This window comes from Phyllobates terribilis, unplaced genomic scaffold (genome assembly GCF_046119375.1).
Source record: "Phyllobates terribilis strain yellow unplaced genomic scaffold, ASM4611937v1 Scaffold_3__8_contigs__length_932513732, whole genome shotgun sequence".
Taxonomy (NCBI): Eukaryota; Metazoa; Chordata; class Amphibia; order Anura; family Dendrobatidae; genus Phyllobates; species Phyllobates terribilis.
This window is the reverse complement of record NW_027362763.1, coordinates 10,762,626-10,776,933: the sequence shown is the minus strand read 5'-3', so window position 1 is coordinate 10,776,933 and position 14,308 is coordinate 10,762,626. Positions and strand designations below refer to the sequence as shown.

At 41.4% G+C, this 14,308-nt stretch overlaps 45 non-coding genes across 45 annotated transcripts; all 45 read right to left on the bottom strand.

Annotated features, from left to right (window-relative positions):
- Positions 1–147: 147 nt before the first annotated feature.
- On the bottom strand, positions 148–220 carry TRNAV-CAC (transfer RNA valine (anticodon CAC)). Its single transcript has one exon. It is a non-coding gene; the product is annotated as a tRNA-Val (tRNA).
- An 86-nt stretch (positions 221–306) lies between these two features.
- On the bottom strand, positions 307–379 carry TRNAV-AAC (transfer RNA valine (anticodon AAC)). The gene has a single exon. It is a non-coding gene; the product is annotated as a tRNA-Val (tRNA).
- A 224-nt stretch (positions 380–603) lies between these two features.
- On the bottom strand, positions 604–676 carry TRNAV-UAC (transfer RNA valine (anticodon UAC)). The gene has a single exon. It is a non-coding gene; the product is annotated as a tRNA-Val (tRNA).
- Positions 677–1,091: 415 nt separating this feature from the next.
- TRNAV-UAC (transfer RNA valine (anticodon UAC)) lies at positions 1,092–1,169 on the bottom strand. The gene has a single exon. It is a non-coding gene; the product is annotated as a tRNA-Val (tRNA).
- An 81-nt stretch (positions 1,170–1,250) lies between these two features.
- Positions 1,251–1,323, bottom strand: TRNAV-AAC (transfer RNA valine (anticodon AAC)). Its single transcript has one exon. It is a non-coding gene; the product is annotated as a tRNA-Val (tRNA).
- Positions 1,324–1,547: 224 nt separating this feature from the next.
- On the bottom strand, positions 1,548–1,620 carry TRNAV-UAC (transfer RNA valine (anticodon UAC)). Its single transcript has one exon. It is a non-coding gene; the product is annotated as a tRNA-Val (tRNA).
- Positions 1,621–2,035: 415 nt separating this feature from the next.
- Positions 2,036–2,108, bottom strand: TRNAV-CAC (transfer RNA valine (anticodon CAC)). Its single transcript has one exon. It is a non-coding gene; the product is annotated as a tRNA-Val (tRNA).
- Positions 2,109–2,194: 86 nt separating this feature from the next.
- On the bottom strand, positions 2,195–2,267 carry TRNAV-AAC (transfer RNA valine (anticodon AAC)). Its single transcript has one exon. It is a non-coding gene; the product is annotated as a tRNA-Val (tRNA).
- A 224-nt stretch (positions 2,268–2,491) lies between these two features.
- On the bottom strand, positions 2,492–2,564 carry TRNAV-UAC (transfer RNA valine (anticodon UAC)). The gene has a single exon. It is a non-coding gene; the product is annotated as a tRNA-Val (tRNA).
- A 415-nt stretch (positions 2,565–2,979) lies between these two features.
- TRNAV-CAC (transfer RNA valine (anticodon CAC)) lies at positions 2,980–3,052 on the bottom strand. Its single transcript has one exon. It is a non-coding gene; the product is annotated as a tRNA-Val (tRNA).
- Positions 3,053–3,138: 86 nt separating this feature from the next.
- Positions 3,139–3,211, bottom strand: TRNAV-AAC (transfer RNA valine (anticodon AAC)). The gene has a single exon. It is a non-coding gene; the product is annotated as a tRNA-Val (tRNA).
- Positions 3,212–3,435: 224 nt separating this feature from the next.
- TRNAV-UAC (transfer RNA valine (anticodon UAC)) lies at positions 3,436–3,508 on the bottom strand. Its single transcript has one exon. It is a non-coding gene; the product is annotated as a tRNA-Val (tRNA).
- Positions 3,509–3,923: 415 nt separating this feature from the next.
- TRNAV-CAC (transfer RNA valine (anticodon CAC)) lies at positions 3,924–3,996 on the bottom strand. Its single transcript has one exon. It is a non-coding gene; the product is annotated as a tRNA-Val (tRNA).
- Positions 3,997–4,082: 86 nt separating this feature from the next.
- Positions 4,083–4,155, bottom strand: TRNAV-AAC (transfer RNA valine (anticodon AAC)). Its single transcript has one exon. It is a non-coding gene; the product is annotated as a tRNA-Val (tRNA).
- Positions 4,156–4,379: 224 nt separating this feature from the next.
- On the bottom strand, positions 4,380–4,452 carry TRNAV-UAC (transfer RNA valine (anticodon UAC)). Its single transcript has one exon. It is a non-coding gene; the product is annotated as a tRNA-Val (tRNA).
- Positions 4,453–4,867: 415 nt separating this feature from the next.
- On the bottom strand, positions 4,868–4,940 carry TRNAV-CAC (transfer RNA valine (anticodon CAC)). Its single transcript has one exon. It is a non-coding gene; the product is annotated as a tRNA-Val (tRNA).
- Positions 4,941–5,026: 86 nt separating this feature from the next.
- On the bottom strand, positions 5,027–5,099 carry TRNAV-AAC (transfer RNA valine (anticodon AAC)). The gene has a single exon. It is a non-coding gene; the product is annotated as a tRNA-Val (tRNA).
- A 224-nt stretch (positions 5,100–5,323) lies between these two features.
- Positions 5,324–5,396, bottom strand: TRNAV-UAC (transfer RNA valine (anticodon UAC)). Its single transcript has one exon. It is a non-coding gene; the product is annotated as a tRNA-Val (tRNA).
- A 414-nt stretch (positions 5,397–5,810) lies between these two features.
- Positions 5,811–5,883, bottom strand: TRNAV-CAC (transfer RNA valine (anticodon CAC)). Its single transcript has one exon. It is a non-coding gene; the product is annotated as a tRNA-Val (tRNA).
- An 86-nt stretch (positions 5,884–5,969) lies between these two features.
- On the bottom strand, positions 5,970–6,042 carry TRNAV-AAC (transfer RNA valine (anticodon AAC)). The gene has a single exon. It is a non-coding gene; the product is annotated as a tRNA-Val (tRNA).
- A 224-nt stretch (positions 6,043–6,266) lies between these two features.
- Positions 6,267–6,339, bottom strand: TRNAV-UAC (transfer RNA valine (anticodon UAC)). The gene has a single exon. It is a non-coding gene; the product is annotated as a tRNA-Val (tRNA).
- Positions 6,340–6,754: 415 nt separating this feature from the next.
- Positions 6,755–6,827, bottom strand: TRNAV-CAC (transfer RNA valine (anticodon CAC)). The gene has a single exon. It is a non-coding gene; the product is annotated as a tRNA-Val (tRNA).
- Positions 6,828–6,913: 86 nt separating this feature from the next.
- On the bottom strand, positions 6,914–6,986 carry TRNAV-AAC (transfer RNA valine (anticodon AAC)). Its single transcript has one exon. It is a non-coding gene; the product is annotated as a tRNA-Val (tRNA).
- Positions 6,987–7,210: 224 nt separating this feature from the next.
- TRNAV-UAC (transfer RNA valine (anticodon UAC)) lies at positions 7,211–7,283 on the bottom strand. Its single transcript has one exon. It is a non-coding gene; the product is annotated as a tRNA-Val (tRNA).
- Positions 7,284–7,698: 415 nt separating this feature from the next.
- Positions 7,699–7,771, bottom strand: TRNAV-CAC (transfer RNA valine (anticodon CAC)). The gene has a single exon. It is a non-coding gene; the product is annotated as a tRNA-Val (tRNA).
- Positions 7,772–7,857: 86 nt separating this feature from the next.
- TRNAV-AAC (transfer RNA valine (anticodon AAC)) lies at positions 7,858–7,930 on the bottom strand. The gene has a single exon. It is a non-coding gene; the product is annotated as a tRNA-Val (tRNA).
- Positions 7,931–8,154: 224 nt separating this feature from the next.
- On the bottom strand, positions 8,155–8,227 carry TRNAV-UAC (transfer RNA valine (anticodon UAC)). The gene has a single exon. It is a non-coding gene; the product is annotated as a tRNA-Val (tRNA).
- A 415-nt stretch (positions 8,228–8,642) lies between these two features.
- On the bottom strand, positions 8,643–8,726 carry TRNAV-CAC (transfer RNA valine (anticodon CAC)). The gene is given in 2 exon segments: positions 8,643–8,678; positions 8,690–8,726. It is a non-coding gene; the product is annotated as a tRNA-Val (tRNA).
- Positions 8,727–8,812: 86 nt separating this feature from the next.
- On the bottom strand, positions 8,813–8,885 carry TRNAV-AAC (transfer RNA valine (anticodon AAC)). Its single transcript has one exon. It is a non-coding gene; the product is annotated as a tRNA-Val (tRNA).
- A 224-nt stretch (positions 8,886–9,109) lies between these two features.
- On the bottom strand, positions 9,110–9,182 carry TRNAV-UAC (transfer RNA valine (anticodon UAC)). Its single transcript has one exon. It is a non-coding gene; the product is annotated as a tRNA-Val (tRNA).
- A 415-nt stretch (positions 9,183–9,597) lies between these two features.
- On the bottom strand, positions 9,598–9,670 carry TRNAV-CAC (transfer RNA valine (anticodon CAC)). Its single transcript has one exon. It is a non-coding gene; the product is annotated as a tRNA-Val (tRNA).
- Positions 9,671–9,756: 86 nt separating this feature from the next.
- Positions 9,757–9,829, bottom strand: TRNAV-AAC (transfer RNA valine (anticodon AAC)). Its single transcript has one exon. It is a non-coding gene; the product is annotated as a tRNA-Val (tRNA).
- Positions 9,830–10,054: 225 nt separating this feature from the next.
- TRNAV-UAC (transfer RNA valine (anticodon UAC)) lies at positions 10,055–10,127 on the bottom strand. Its single transcript has one exon. It is a non-coding gene; the product is annotated as a tRNA-Val (tRNA).
- Positions 10,128–10,542: 415 nt separating this feature from the next.
- TRNAV-CAC (transfer RNA valine (anticodon CAC)) lies at positions 10,543–10,615 on the bottom strand. Its single transcript has one exon. It is a non-coding gene; the product is annotated as a tRNA-Val (tRNA).
- Positions 10,616–10,701: 86 nt separating this feature from the next.
- On the bottom strand, positions 10,702–10,774 carry TRNAV-AAC (transfer RNA valine (anticodon AAC)). Its single transcript has one exon. It is a non-coding gene; the product is annotated as a tRNA-Val (tRNA).
- Positions 10,775–10,998: 224 nt separating this feature from the next.
- On the bottom strand, positions 10,999–11,071 carry TRNAV-UAC (transfer RNA valine (anticodon UAC)). Its single transcript has one exon. It is a non-coding gene; the product is annotated as a tRNA-Val (tRNA).
- A 415-nt stretch (positions 11,072–11,486) lies between these two features.
- TRNAV-CAC (transfer RNA valine (anticodon CAC)) lies at positions 11,487–11,559 on the bottom strand. The gene has a single exon. It is a non-coding gene; the product is annotated as a tRNA-Val (tRNA).
- Positions 11,560–11,645: 86 nt separating this feature from the next.
- TRNAV-AAC (transfer RNA valine (anticodon AAC)) lies at positions 11,646–11,718 on the bottom strand. Its single transcript has one exon. It is a non-coding gene; the product is annotated as a tRNA-Val (tRNA).
- A 222-nt stretch (positions 11,719–11,940) lies between these two features.
- Positions 11,941–12,013, bottom strand: TRNAV-UAC (transfer RNA valine (anticodon UAC)). The gene has a single exon. It is a non-coding gene; the product is annotated as a tRNA-Val (tRNA).
- Positions 12,014–12,428: 415 nt separating this feature from the next.
- Positions 12,429–12,501, bottom strand: TRNAV-CAC (transfer RNA valine (anticodon CAC)). Its single transcript has one exon. It is a non-coding gene; the product is annotated as a tRNA-Val (tRNA).
- An 86-nt stretch (positions 12,502–12,587) lies between these two features.
- Positions 12,588–12,660, bottom strand: TRNAV-AAC (transfer RNA valine (anticodon AAC)). The gene has a single exon. It is a non-coding gene; the product is annotated as a tRNA-Val (tRNA).
- Positions 12,661–12,884: 224 nt separating this feature from the next.
- Positions 12,885–12,957, bottom strand: TRNAV-UAC (transfer RNA valine (anticodon UAC)). The gene has a single exon. It is a non-coding gene; the product is annotated as a tRNA-Val (tRNA).
- A 433-nt stretch (positions 12,958–13,390) lies between these two features.
- On the bottom strand, positions 13,391–13,463 carry TRNAV-CAC (transfer RNA valine (anticodon CAC)). Its single transcript has one exon. It is a non-coding gene; the product is annotated as a tRNA-Val (tRNA).
- An 86-nt stretch (positions 13,464–13,549) lies between these two features.
- On the bottom strand, positions 13,550–13,622 carry TRNAV-AAC (transfer RNA valine (anticodon AAC)). The gene has a single exon. It is a non-coding gene; the product is annotated as a tRNA-Val (tRNA).
- Positions 13,623–13,846: 224 nt separating this feature from the next.
- TRNAV-UAC (transfer RNA valine (anticodon UAC)) lies at positions 13,847–13,919 on the bottom strand. Its single transcript has one exon. It is a non-coding gene; the product is annotated as a tRNA-Val (tRNA).
- Between the last annotated feature and the right edge of the window lie 389 nt (positions 13,920–14,308).

The following is a 14,308-nucleotide window of genomic DNA, read 5'->3' as shown; positions in this document are numbered from 1 at the left end:
GGTGTTACTTGAATTGTGATAACCTATCAACTGTCAAAACCACACACTGTTGTCAAAAGCAAACTCACGTAGAAATCGTAGCGGTGAAAAAAATGCTGCTCAAACCAACAATATAATCTTGCATTTGGAAAGAAAGAATAAATCACATGTTTCTGCCTGGTATCGAACCGGGGACCTTTCGCGTGTGAGGCAAACATGATAACCGCTACACTACAGAAACTAGACGGAAAAAGCTTCTGTGGTCACGGCATGCAATCAAGATCAAGGACCGAAAGGCAAACGCTTTGATAGCAAACAATAAAATTATGTTTCTGCCCAGTTTCGAACTGGGGACCTTTCGCGTGTTAGGCGAACGTGACAACCGTTACACTACAGAAACTCACGGTACTACCAAAGACATTCACACATACCTAAATGCAATTGAACAAAATCATCCACCCAAAGCCAACACGTTTACCTCAATGTTTAAAAACAGGACAAAGGGCATTTTTCAACCAGGGAACATGCGTTCATTTGTCAGGCCATTGTGAATCAAATGGGTGAAAATCATGCTGCCCAAACCAACAGTATAGCCTTGTGTGAGAAAAAATGCTCACAAACACATGTTTCTGCCCGGTGTCGAACCAGGGACCTTTCGCGTGTAAAGCAAACGTGATAACCACTACACTACAGAAACTTCATGAAAAGGAGTGAAATGTTCACGTCAAGCAATCAAGAGCAAAAGTGGAAACAGAGTAATGGCATCATCTGAAAAGCAAAACTTGCATCTTTCAATGAGGGAACTTTTCACTTGTCAGGCTAACGTGATTCTGGTTTAAATGTAGCTGAGCTGGATTTGCATGGAGAAAACTATTTTGGACAAAGCATTCTCATGCCTTTGTCCAAAAGCCAAAAAGAAAGAGAAAAAGCACGTAGATGCCTAGTTTTGCACCCTAAAACTCTCAGGTGTTACTTGAATTGTGATAACCTATCAACTGTCAAAACCACACACTGTTGTCAAAAGCAAACTCACGTAGAAATCGTAGCGGTGAAAAAAATGCTGCTCAAACCAACAATATAATCTTGCATTTGGAAATAAAGAATAAATCACATGTCTCTGCCCGGTATCGAACCGGGGACCTTTCGCGTGTAAGGCGAACGTGATAACCGCTACACTACAGAAAGAAGACGGAAAAAGCTTCTGTGGTCACGGCATGCAATCAAGATCAAGGACCAAAAGGCAAACGCTTTGATAGCAAACAATAAAATTATGCTTCTGCCCAGTTTCGAACTGGGGACCTTTCGCATGTTAGGCGAACGTGATAACCGCTACACTACAGAAACTCACGGTACTACCAAAGACATTCATACATACCTAAATGCAATTGAACAAAATCATCCACCCAAAGCCAACAGGTTTACCTCAATGTTTAAAAACAGGACAAAGGGCATTTTTCAACCAGGGAACATGCGTTCATTTGTCAGGCCATTGTGAATCAAATGGGTGAAAATCATACTGCCCAAACCAACAGTATAGCCTTGTGTGAGAAAAAATGCTCACAAACACATGTTTCTGCCCGGTGTCGAACCAGGGACCTTTCGCGTGTAAAGCAAACGTGATAACCACTACACTACAGAAACTTCATGAAAAGGAGTGAAATGTTCACGTCAAGCAATCAAGAGCAAAAGTGGAAACAGAGTAATGGCATCATCTGAAAAGCAAAACTTGCATCTTTCAATGAGGGAACTTTTCACTTGTCAGGCTAACGTGATTCTGGTTTAAACGTAGCTGAGCTGGATTTGCATGGAAAAAAACATTTTGGACAAAGCATTCTCATGCCTTTGTCCAAAAGCCAAAAAGAAAGAGAAAAAGCACGTAGATGCCTAGTTTTGCACCCTAAAACTCTCAGGTGTTACTTGAATTGTGATAACCTATCAACTGTCAAAACCACACACTGTTGTCAAAAGCAAACTCACGTAGAAATCGTAGCGGTGAAAAAAATGCTGCTCAAACCAACAATATAATCTTGCATTTGGAAATAAAGAATAAATCACATGTTTCTGCCCGGTATCGAACCGGGGACCTTTCGCGTGTGAGGCGAACGTGATAACCGCTACACTACAGAAAGAAGACGGAAAAAGCTTCTGTGGTCACGGCATGCAATCAAGATCAAGGACCGAAAGGCAAACGCTTTGATAGCAAACAATAAAATTATGCTTCTGCCCAGTTTCGAACTGGGGACCTTTCGCATGTTAGGCGAACGTGATAACCACTACACTACAGAAACTCACGGTACTACCAAAGACATTCACACATACCTAAATGCAATTGAACAAAATCATCCACCCAAAGCCAACAGGTTTACCTCAATGTTTAAAAACAGGACAAAGGGCATTTTTCAACCAGGGAACATGCGTTCATTTGTCAGGCCATTGTGAATCAAATGGGTGAAAATCATGCTGCCCAAACCAACAGTATAGCCTTGTGTGAGAAAAAATGCTCACAAACACATGTTTCTGCCCAGTGTCAAACCAGGGACCTTTCGCGTGTAAAGCGAACGTGATAACCACTACACTACAGAAACTTCATGAAAAGGAGTGAAATGTTCACGTCAAGAAATCAAGAGCAAAAGTGGAAACAGAGTAATGGCATCATCTGAAAAGCAAAACTTGCATCTTTCAATGAGGGAACTTTTCACTTGTCAGGCTAACGTGATTCTGGTTTAAACGTAGCTGAGCTGGATTTGCATGGAAAAAAACATTTTGGACAAAGCATTCTCATGCCTTTGTCCAAAAGCCAAAAAGAAAGAGAAAAAGCACGTAGATGCCTAGTTTTGCACCCTAAAACTCTCAGGTGTTACTTGAATTGTGATAACCTATCAACTGTCAAAACCACACACTGTTGTCAAAAGCAAACTCACGTAGAAATCGTAGCGGTGAAAAAAATGCTGCTCAAACCAACAATATAATCTTGCATTTGGAAAGAAAGAATAAATCACATGTTTCTGCCTGGTATCGAACCGGGGACCTTTCGCGTGTGAGGCAAACATGATAACCGCTACACTACAGAAACTAGACGGAAAAAGCTTCTGTGGTCACGGCATGCAATCAAGATCAAGGACCGAAAGGCAAACGCTTTGATAGCAAACAATAAAATTATGTTTCTGCCCAGTTTCGAACTGGGGACCTTTCGCGTGTTAGGCGAACGTGACAACCGTTACACTACAGAAACTCACGGTACTACCAAAGACATTCACACATACCTAAATGCAATTGAACAAAATCATCCACCCAAAGCCAACACGTTTACCTCAATGTTTAAAAACAGGACAAAGGGCATTTTTCAACCAGGGAACATGCGTTCATTTGTCAGGCCATTGTGAATCAAATGGGTGAAAATCATGCTGCCCAAACCAACAGTATAGCCTTGTGTGAGAAAAAATGCTCACAAACACATGTTTCTGCCCGGTGTCGAACCAGGGACCTTTCGCGTGTAAAGCAAACGTGATAACCACTACACTACAGAAACTTCATGAAAAGGAGTGAAATGTTCACGTCAAGCAATCAAGAGCAAAAGTGGAAACAGAGTAATGGCATCATCTGAAAAGCAAAACTTGCATCTTTCAATGAGGGAACTTTTCACTTGTCAGGCTAACGTGATTCTGGTTTAAACGTAGCTGAGCTGGATTTGCATGGAAAAAAACATTTTGGACAAAGCATTCTCATGCCTTTGTCCAAAAGCCAAAAAGAAAGAGAAAAAGCACGTAGATGCCTAGTTTTGCACCCTAAAACTCTCAGGTGTTACTTGAATTGTGATAACCTATCAACTGTCAAAACCACACACTGTTGTCAAAAGCAAACTCACGTAGAAATCGTAGCGGTGAAAAAAATGCTGCTCAAACCAACAATATAATCTTGCATTTGGAAATAAAGAATAAATCACATGTTTCTGCCCGGTATCGAACCGGGGACCTTTCGCGTGTGAGGCGAACGTGATAACCGCTACACTACAGAAACTAGACGGAAAAAGCTTCTGTGGTCACGGCATGCAATCAAGATCAAGGACCGAAAGGCAAACGCTTTGATAGCAAACAATAAAATTATGTTTCTGCCCAGTTTCGAACTGGGGACCTTTCGCGTGTTAGGCGAACGTGATAACCGCTACACTACAGAAACTCACTGTACTACCAAAGACATTCACACATACCTAAATGCAATTGAACAAAATCATCCACCCAAAGCCAACAGGTTTACCTCAATGTTTAAAAACAGGACAAAGGGCATTTTTCAACCAAGGAACATGCGTTCATTTGTCAGGCCATTGTGAATCAAATGGGTGAAAATCATGCTGCCCAAACCAACAGTATAGCCTTGTGTGAGAAAAAATGCTCACAAACACATGTTTCTGCCCGGTGTCGAACCAGGGACCTTTCGCGTGTAAAGCGAACGTGATAACCACTACACTACAGAAACTTCATGAAAAGGAGTGAAATGTTCACGTCAAGCAATCAAGAGCAAAAGTGGAAACAGAGTAATGGCATCATCTGAAAAGCAAAACTTGCATCTTTCAATGAGGGAACTTTTCACTTGTCAGGCTAACGTGATTCTGGTTTAAACGTAGCTGAGCTGGATTTGCATGGAAAAAAACATTTTGGACAAAGCATTCTCATGCCTTTGTCCAAAAGCCAAAAAGAAAGAGAAAAAGCACGTAGATGCCTAGTTTTGCACCCTAAAACTCTCAGGTGTTACTTGAATTGTGATAACCTATCAACTGTCAAAACCACACACTGTTGTCAAAAGCAAACTCACGTAGAAATCGTAGCGGTGAAAAAAATGCTGCTCAAACCAACAATATAATCTTGCATTTGGAAATAAAGAATAAATCACATGTTTCTGCCCGGTATCGAACCGGGGACCTTTCGCGTGTGAGGCAAACGTGATAACCGCTACACTACAGAAACTAGACGGAAAAAGCTTCTTTGGTCACGGCATGCAATCAAGATCAAGGACCGAAAGGCAAATGCTTTGATAGCAAACAATAAAATTATGTTTCTGCCCAGTTTCGAACTGGGGACCTTTCGCGTGTTAAGCGAACGTGATAACCGCTACACTACAGAAACTCACGGTACTACCAAAGACATTCACACATACCTAAATGCAATTGAACAAAATCATCCACCCAAAGCCAACAGGTTTACCTCAATGTTTAAAAACAGGACAAAGGGCATTTTTCAACCAGGGAACATGCGTTCATTTGTCAGGCCATTGTGAATCAAATGGGTGAAAATCATGCTGCCCAAACCAACAGTATAGCCTTGTGTGAGAAAAAATGCTCACAAACACATGTTTCTGCCCGGTGTCGAACCAGGGACCTTTCGCGTGTAAAGCGAACGTGATAACCACTACACTACAGAAACTTCATGAAAAGAAGTGAAATGTTCACGTCAAGCAATCAAGAGCAAAAGTGGAAACAGAGTAATGGCATCATCTGAAAAGCAAAACTTGCATCTTTCAATGAGGGAACTTTTCACTTGTCAGGCTAACGTTATTCTGGTTTAAACGTAGCTGAGCTGGATTTGCATGGAAAAAAACATTTTGGACAAAGCATTCTCATGCCTTTGTCCAAAAGCCAAAAAAAAGAGAAAAAGCACGTAGATGCCTAGTTTTGCACCCTAAAACTCTCAGGTGTTACTTGAATTGTGATAACCTATCAACTGTCAAAACCACACACTGTTGTCAAAAGCAAACTCACGTAGAAATCGTAGCGGTGAAAAAAATGCTGCTCAAACCAACAATATAATCTTGCATTTGGAAATAAAGAATAAATCACATGTTTCTGCCTGGTATCGAACCGGGGACCTTTCACGTGTGAGGCAAACGTGATAACCGCTACACTACAGAAACTAGACGGAAAAAGCTTCTGTGGTCACGGCATGCAATCAAGATCAAGGACCGAAAGGCAAACGCTTTGATAGCAAACAATAAAATTATGTTTCTGCCCAGTTTCGAACTGGGGACCTTTCGCGTGTTACGCGAACATGATAACCGCTACACTACAGAAACTCACGGTACTACCAAAGACATTCACACATACCTAAATGCAATTGAACAAAATCATCCACCCAAAGCCAACACGTTTACCTCAATGTTTAAAAACAGGACAAAGGGCATTTTTCAACCAGGGAACACGCGTTCATTTGTCAGGCCATTGTGAATCAAATAGGTGAAAATCATGCTGCCCAAACCAACAGTATAGCCTTGTGTGAGAAAAAATGCTCACAAACACATGTTTCTGCCCGGTGTCGAACCAGGGACCTTTCGCGTGTAAAGCGAACGTGATAACCACTACACTACAGAAACTTCATGAAAAGGAGTGAAATGTTCACGTCAAGCAATCAAGAGCAAAAGTGGAAACAGAGTAATGGCATCATCTGAAAAGCAAAACTTGCATCTTTCAATGAGGGAACTTTTCACTTGTCAGGCTAACGTGATTCTGGTTTAAACGTAGCTGAGCTGGATTTGCATGGAAAAAAACATTTTGGACAAAGCATTCTCATTCCTTTGTCCAAAAGCCAAAAAGAAAAAGAAAAAGCACGTAGATGCCTAGTTTTGCACCCTAAAACTCTCAGGTGTTACTTGAATTGTGATAACCTATCAACTGTCAAAACCACACACTGTTGTCAAAAGCAAACTCACGTAGAAATCGTAGCGGTGAAAAAAATGCTGCTCAAACCAACAATATAATCTTGCATTTGGAAATAAAGAATAAATCACATGTTTCTGCCCGGTATCGAACCGGGGACCTTTCGCGTGTGAGGCGAACGTGATAACCGCTACACTACAGAAACTAGACGAAAAAAGCTTCTGTGGTCACGACATGCAATCAAGATCAAGGACCGAAAGGCAAACGCTTTGATTGCAAACAATAAAATTATGTTTCTGCCCAGTTTCGAACTGGGGACCTGTCGCGTGTTAGGCGAACGTGATAACCGCTACACTACAGAAACTCACGGTACTACCAAAGACATTCACACATACCTAAATGCAATTGAACAAAATCATCCACCCAAAGCCAACAGGTTTACCTCAATGTTTAAAAACAGGACAAAGGGCATTTTTCAACCAGGGAACATGCGTTCATTTGTCAGGCCATTGTGAATCAAATGGGTGAAAATCATGCTGCCCAAACCAACAGTATAGCCTTGTGTGAGAAAAAATGTTCTCAAACACATGTTTCTGCCCGGTGTCAAACCAGGGACCTTTCGCGTGTAAAGCGAACGTGATAACCACTACACTACAGAAACTTCATGAAAAGGAGTGAAATGTTCACGTCAAGCAATCAAGAGCAAAAGTGGAAACAGAGTAATGGCATCATCTGAAAAGCAAAACTTGCATCTTTCAATGAGGGAACTTTTCACTTGTCAGGCTAACGTGATTCTGGTTTAAACGTAGCTGAGCTGGATTTGCATGGAAAAAAACATTTTGGACAAAGCATTCTCATGCCTTTGTCCAAAAGCCAAAAAGAAAGAGAAAAAGCACGTAGATGCCTAGTTTTGCACCCTAAAACTCTCAGGTGTTACTTGAATTGTGATAACCTATCAACTGTCAAAACCACACACTGTTGTCAAAAGCAAACTCACGTAGAAATCGTAGCGGTGAAAAAAATGCTGCTCAAACCAACAATATAATCTTGCATTTGGAAATAAAGAATAAATCACATGTTTCTGCCCGGTATCGAACCGGGGACCTTTCGCGTGTGAGGCGAACGTGATAACCGCTACACTACAGAAACTAGACGGAAAAAGCTTCTGTGGTCACGGCATGCAATCAAGATCAAGGACCGAAAGGCAAACGCTTTGATAGCAAACAATAAAATTATGTTTCTGCCCAGTTTCGAACTGGGGACCTTTCGCGTGTTAGGCGAACGTGATAACCGCTACACTACAGAAACTCACTGTACTACCAAAGACATTCACACATACCTAAATGCAATTGAACAAAATCATCCACCCAAAGCCAACAGGTTTACCTCAATGTTTAAAAACAGGACAAAGGGCATTTTTCAACCAGGGAACATGCGTTCATTTGTCAGGCCATTGTGAATCAAATGGGTGAAAATCATGCTGCCCAAACCAACAGTATAGCCTTGTGTGAGAAAAAATGCTCACAAACACATGTTTCTGCCCGGTGTCGAACCAGGGACCTTTCGCGTGTAAAGCGAACGTGATAACCACTACACTACAGAAACTTCATGAAAAGGAGTGAAATGTTCACGTCAAGCAATCAAGAGCAAAAGTGGAAACAGAGTAATGGCATCATCTGAAAAGCAAAACTTGCATCTTTCAATGAGGGAACTTTTCACTTGTCAGGCTAACGTGATTCTGGTTTAAACGTAGCTGAGCTGGATTTGCATGGAAAAAAACATTTTGGACAAAGCATTCTCATGCCTTTGTCCAAAAGCCAAAAAGAAAGAGAAAAAGCACGTAGATGCCTAGTTTTGCACCCTAAAACTCTCAGGTGTTACTTGAATTGTGATAACCTATCAACTGTCAAAACCACACACTGTTGTCAAAAGCAAACTCACGTAGAAATCGTAGCGGTGAAAAAAATGCTGCTCAAACCAACAATATAATCTTGCATTTGGAAATAAAGAAAAAATCACATGTTTCTGCCCGGTATTGAACCGGGGACCTTTCGCGTGTGAGGCGAACGTGAGGCGAACGTGATAACCGCTACACTACAGAAACTAGACGGAAAAAGCTTCTGTGGTCACGGCATGCAATCAAGATCAAGGACCGAAAGGCAAACGCTTTGATAGCAAACAATAAAATTAGGTTTCTGCCCAGTTTCGAACTGGGGACCTTTCGCGTGTTAGGTGAACGTGATAACCGCTACACTACAGAAACTCACGGTACTACCAAAGACATTCACACATACCTAAATGCAATTGAACAAAATCATCCACCCAAAGCCAACAGGTTTACCTCAATGTTTAAAAACAGGACAAAGGGCATTTTCCAAACAGGGAACATGCGTTCATTTGTCAGGCCATTGTGAATCAAATGGGTGAAAATCATGCTGCCCAAACCAACAGTATAGCCTTGTGTGAGAAAAAATGCTCACAAACACATGTTTCTGCCCGGTGTCAAACCAGGGACCTATCGCGTGTAAAGCGAACGTGATAACCACTACACTACAGAAACTTCATGAAAAGGAGTGAAATGTTCACGTCAAGCAATCAAGAGCAAAAGTGGAAACAGAGTAATGGCATCATCTGAAAAGCAAAACTTGCATCTTTCAATGAGGGAACTTTTCACTTGTCAGGCTAACGTGATTCTGGTTTAAACGTAGCTGAGCTGGATTTGCATGGAAAAAAACATTTTGGACAAAGCATTCTCATGCCTTTGTCCAAAAGCCAAAAAGAAAGAGAAAAAGCACGTAGATGCCTAGTTTTGCACCCTAAAACTCTCAGGTGTTACTTGAATTGTGATAACCTATCAACTGTCAAAACCACACACTGTTGTCAAAAGCAAACTCACGTAGAAATCGTAGCGGTGAAAAAAATGCTGCTCAAACCAACAATATAATCTTGCATTTGGAAATAAAGAATAAATCACATGTTTCTGCCCGGTATCGAACCGGGGACCTTTCGCGTGTGAGGCAAACGTGATAACCGCTACACTACAGAAACTAGACGGAAAAAGCTTCTGTGGTCACGGCATGCAATCAAGATCAAGGACCGAAAGGCAAACGCTTTGATAGCAAACAATAAAATTATGTTTCTGCCCAGTTTCGAACTGGGGACCTTTCACGTGTTAGGCGAACGTGATAACCGCTACACTACAGAAACTCACGGTACTACCAAAGACATTCACACATACCTAAATGCAATTGAACAAAATCATCCACCCAAAGCCAACAGGTTTACCTCAATGTTTAAAAACAGGACAAAGGGCATTTTTCAACCAGGGAACATGCGTTCATTTGTCAGGCCATTGTGAATCAAATGGGTGAAAATCATGCTGCCCAAACCAACAGTATAGCCTTGTGTGAGAAAAAAATGCTCACAAACACATGTTTCTGCCCGGTGTCGAACCAGGGACCTATCGCGTGTAAAGCGAACATGATAACCACTACACTACAGAAACTTCATGAAAAGGAGCGAAATGTTCACGTCAAGCAATCAAGAGCAAAAGTGGAAACAGAGTAATGGCATCATCTGAAAAGCAAAACTTGCATCTTTCAATGAGGGAACTTTTCACTTGTCAGGCTAACGTGATTCTGGTTTAAACGTAGCTGAGCTGGATTTGCATGGAAAAAAACATTTTGGACAAAGCATTCTCATGCCTTTGTCCAAAAGCCAAAAAGAAAGAGAAAAAGCACGTAGATGCCTAGTTTTGCACCCTAAAACTCTCAGGTGTTACTTGAATTGTGATAACCTATCAACTGTCAAAACCACACACTGTTGTCAAAAGCAAACTCACGTAGAAATCGTAGCGGTGAAAAAAATGCTGCTCAAACCAACAATATAATCTTGCATTTGGAAATAAAGAATAAATCACATGTTTCTGCCCGGTATCGAACCGGGGACCTTTCGCGTGTGAGGCAAACGTGATAACCGCTACACTACAGAAACTAGACGGAAAAAGCTTCTGTGGTCACGGCATGCAATCAAGATCAAGGACCGAAAGGCAAACGCTTTGATAGCAAACAATAAAATTATGTTTCTGCCCAGTTTCGAACTGGGGACCTTTCACGTGTTAGGCGAACGTGATAACCGCTACACTACAGAAACTCACGGTACTACCAAAGACATTCACACATACCTAAATGCAATTGAACAAAATCATCCACCCAAAGCCAACAGGTTTACCTCAATGTTTAAAAACAGGACAAAGGGCATTTTTCAACCAGGGAACATGCGTTCATTTGTCAGGCCATTGTGAATCAAATGGGTGAAAATCATGCTGCCCAAACCAACAGTATAGCCTTGTGTGAGAAAAAATGCTCACAAACACATGTTTCTGCCCGGTGTCGAACCAGGGACCTTTCACGTGTAAAGCGAACGTGATAACCACTACACTACAGAAACTTCATGAAAAGGAGTGAAATGTTCACGTCAAGCAATCAAAAGCAAAAGTGGAAACAGAGTAATGGCATCATCTGAAAAGCAAAACTTGCATCTTTCAATGAGGGAACTTTTCACTTGTCAGGCTAACGTGATTCTGGTTTAAACGTAGCTGAGCTGGATTTGCATGGAAAAAAACATTTTGGACAAAGCATTCTCATGCCTTTGTCCAAAAGCCAAAAAGAAAGAGAAAAAGCACGTAGATGCCTAGTTTTGCACCCTAAAACTCTCAGGTGTTACTTGAATTGTGATAACCTATCAACTGTCAAAACCACACACTGTTGTCAAAAGCAAACTCACGTAGAAATCGTAGCGGTGAAAAAAATGCTGCTCAAACCAACAATATAATCTTGCATTTGGAAATAAAGAATAAATCACATGTTTCTGCCCGGTATCGAACCGGGGACCTTTCGCGAGTGAGGCGAACGTGATAACCGCTACACTACAGAAACTAGGTGGAAAAAGCTTCTGTGGTCACGGCATGCAATCAAGATCAAGGACCGAAAGGCAAACGCTTTGATAGCAAACAATAAAATTATGTTTCTGCCCAGTTTCGAACTGGGGACCTTTCGCGTGTTAGGCGAACGTGATAACCGCTACACTACAGAAACTCACGGTACTACCAAAGACATTCACATACCTAAATGCAATTGAACAAAATCATCCACCGAAAGCCAACAAGTTTACCTCAATGTTTAAAAACAGGACAAAGGGCATTTTTCAACCAGGGAACATGCGTTCATTTGTCAGGCCATTGTGAATCAAATGGGTGAAAATCATGCTGCCCAAACCAACAGTATAGCCTTGTGTGAGAAAAAATGCTCACAAACACATGTTTCTGCCCGGTGTCGAACCAGGGACCTTTCGCGTGTAAAGCGAACGTGATAACCACTACACTACAGAAACTTCATGAAAAGGAGTGAAATGTTCACGTCAAGCAATCAAGAGCAAAAGTGGAAACAGAGTAATGGCATCATCTGAAAAGCAAAACTTGTATCTTTCAATGAGGGAACTTTTCACTTGTCAGGCTAACGTGATTCTGGTTTAAACGTAGCTGAGCTGGATTTGCATGGAAAAAAACATTTTGGATAAAGCATTCTCATGCCTTTGTCCAAAAGCCAAAAAGAAAGAGAAAAAGCACGTAGATGCCTAGTTTTGCACCCTAAAACTCTCAGGTGTTACTTGAATTGTGATAACCTATCAACTGTCAAAACCACACACTGTTGTCAAAAGCAAACTCACGTAGAAATCGTAGCGGTGAAAAAAATGCTGCTCAAACCAACAATATAATCTTGCATTTGGAAATAAAGAATAAATCACATGTTTCTGCCAGGTATCGAACCGGGGACCTTTCGCGTGTGAGGCGAACGTGATAACCGCTACACTACAGAAACTAGACGGAAAAAGCTTCTGTGGTCACGGCATGCAATCAAGATCAAGGACCGAAAGGCAAACGCTTTGATAGCAAACAATAAAATTATGTTTCTGCCCAGTTTCGAACTGGGGACCTTTCGCGTGTTAGGCGAACGTGATAACCGCTACACTACAGAAACTCACGGTACTACCAGAGACATTCACACATACCTAAATGCAATTGAACAAAATCATCCACCCAAAGCCAACAGGTTTACCTCAATGTTTAAAAACAGGACAAAGGGCATTTTTCAACCAGGGAACATGCGTTCATTTGTCAGGCCATTGTGAATCAAATGGGTGAAAATCATGCTGCCCAAACCAACAGTATAGCCTTGTGTGAGAAAAAATGCTCACAAACACATGTTTCTGCCCGGTGTCGAACCAGGGACCTTTCGCGTGTAAAGCGAACGTGATAACCACTACACTACAGAAACTTCATGAAAAGGAGTGAAATGTTCACGTCAAGCAATCAAGAGCAAAAGTGGAAACAGAGTAATGGCATCATCTGAAAAGCAAAACTTGCATCTTTCAATGAGGGAACTTTTCACTTGTCAGGCTAACGTGATTCTGGTTTAAACGTAGCTGAGCTGGATTTGCATGGAAAAAAACATTTTGGACAAAGCATTCTCATGCCTTTGTCCAAAAGCCAAAAAAAAGAGAAAAAGCACGTAGATGCCTAGTTTTGCACCCTAAAACTCTCAGGTGTTACTTGAATTGTGATAACCTATCAACTGTCAAAACCACACACTGTTGTCAAAACCACACACTGTTGTCAAAAGCAAACTCACGTAGAAATCGTAGCAGTGAAAAAAATGCTGCTCAAACCAACAATATAATCTTGCATTTGGAAATAAAGAATAAATCACATGTTTCTGCCCGGTATCGAACCGGGGACCTTTCGCGTGTGAGGCGAACGTGATAACCGCTACACTACAGAAACTAGACGGAAAAAGCTTCTGTGGTCACGGCATGCAATCAAGATCAAGGACCGAAAGGCAAACGCTTTGATAGCAAACAATAAAATTATGTTTCTGCCGAGTTTCGAACTGGGGACCTTTCGCGTGTTAGACGAACGTGATAACCGCTACACTACAGAAACTCACGGTACTACCAAAGACATTCACACATACCTAAATGCAATTGAACAAAATCATCCACCCAAAGCCAACAGGTTTACCTCAATGTTTAAAAACAGGACAAAGGGCATTTTTCAACCAGGGAACATGCGTTCATTTGTCAGGCCATTGTGAATCAAATGGGTGAAAATCATGCTGCCCAAACCAACAGTATAGCCTTGTGTGAGAAAAAATGCTCACAAACACATGTTTCTGCCCGGTGTCGAACCAGAGACCTTTCGCATGTAAAGCGAACGTGATAACCACTACACTACAGAAACTTCATGAAAAGGAGTGAAATGTTCACGTCAAGCAATCAAGAGCAAAAGTGGAAACAGAGTAATGGCATCATCTGAAAAGCAAAACTTGCATCTTTCAATGAGGGAACTTTTCACTTGTCAGGCTAACGTGATTCTGGTTTAAGCGTAGCAGAGATGGATTTGCATGGAAAAAAAACGTTTTGGACAAAGCATTCTCATGCCTTTGTCCAAAAGCCAAAAAGAAAGAGAAAAAGCACGTAGATGCCTAGTTTTGCACCCTAAAACTCTCAGGTGTTACTTGAATTGTGATAACCTATCAACTGTCAAAACCACACACTGTTGTCAAAAGCAAACTCACGTAGAAATCGTAGCGGTGAAAAAAATGCTGCTCAAACCAACAATATAATCTT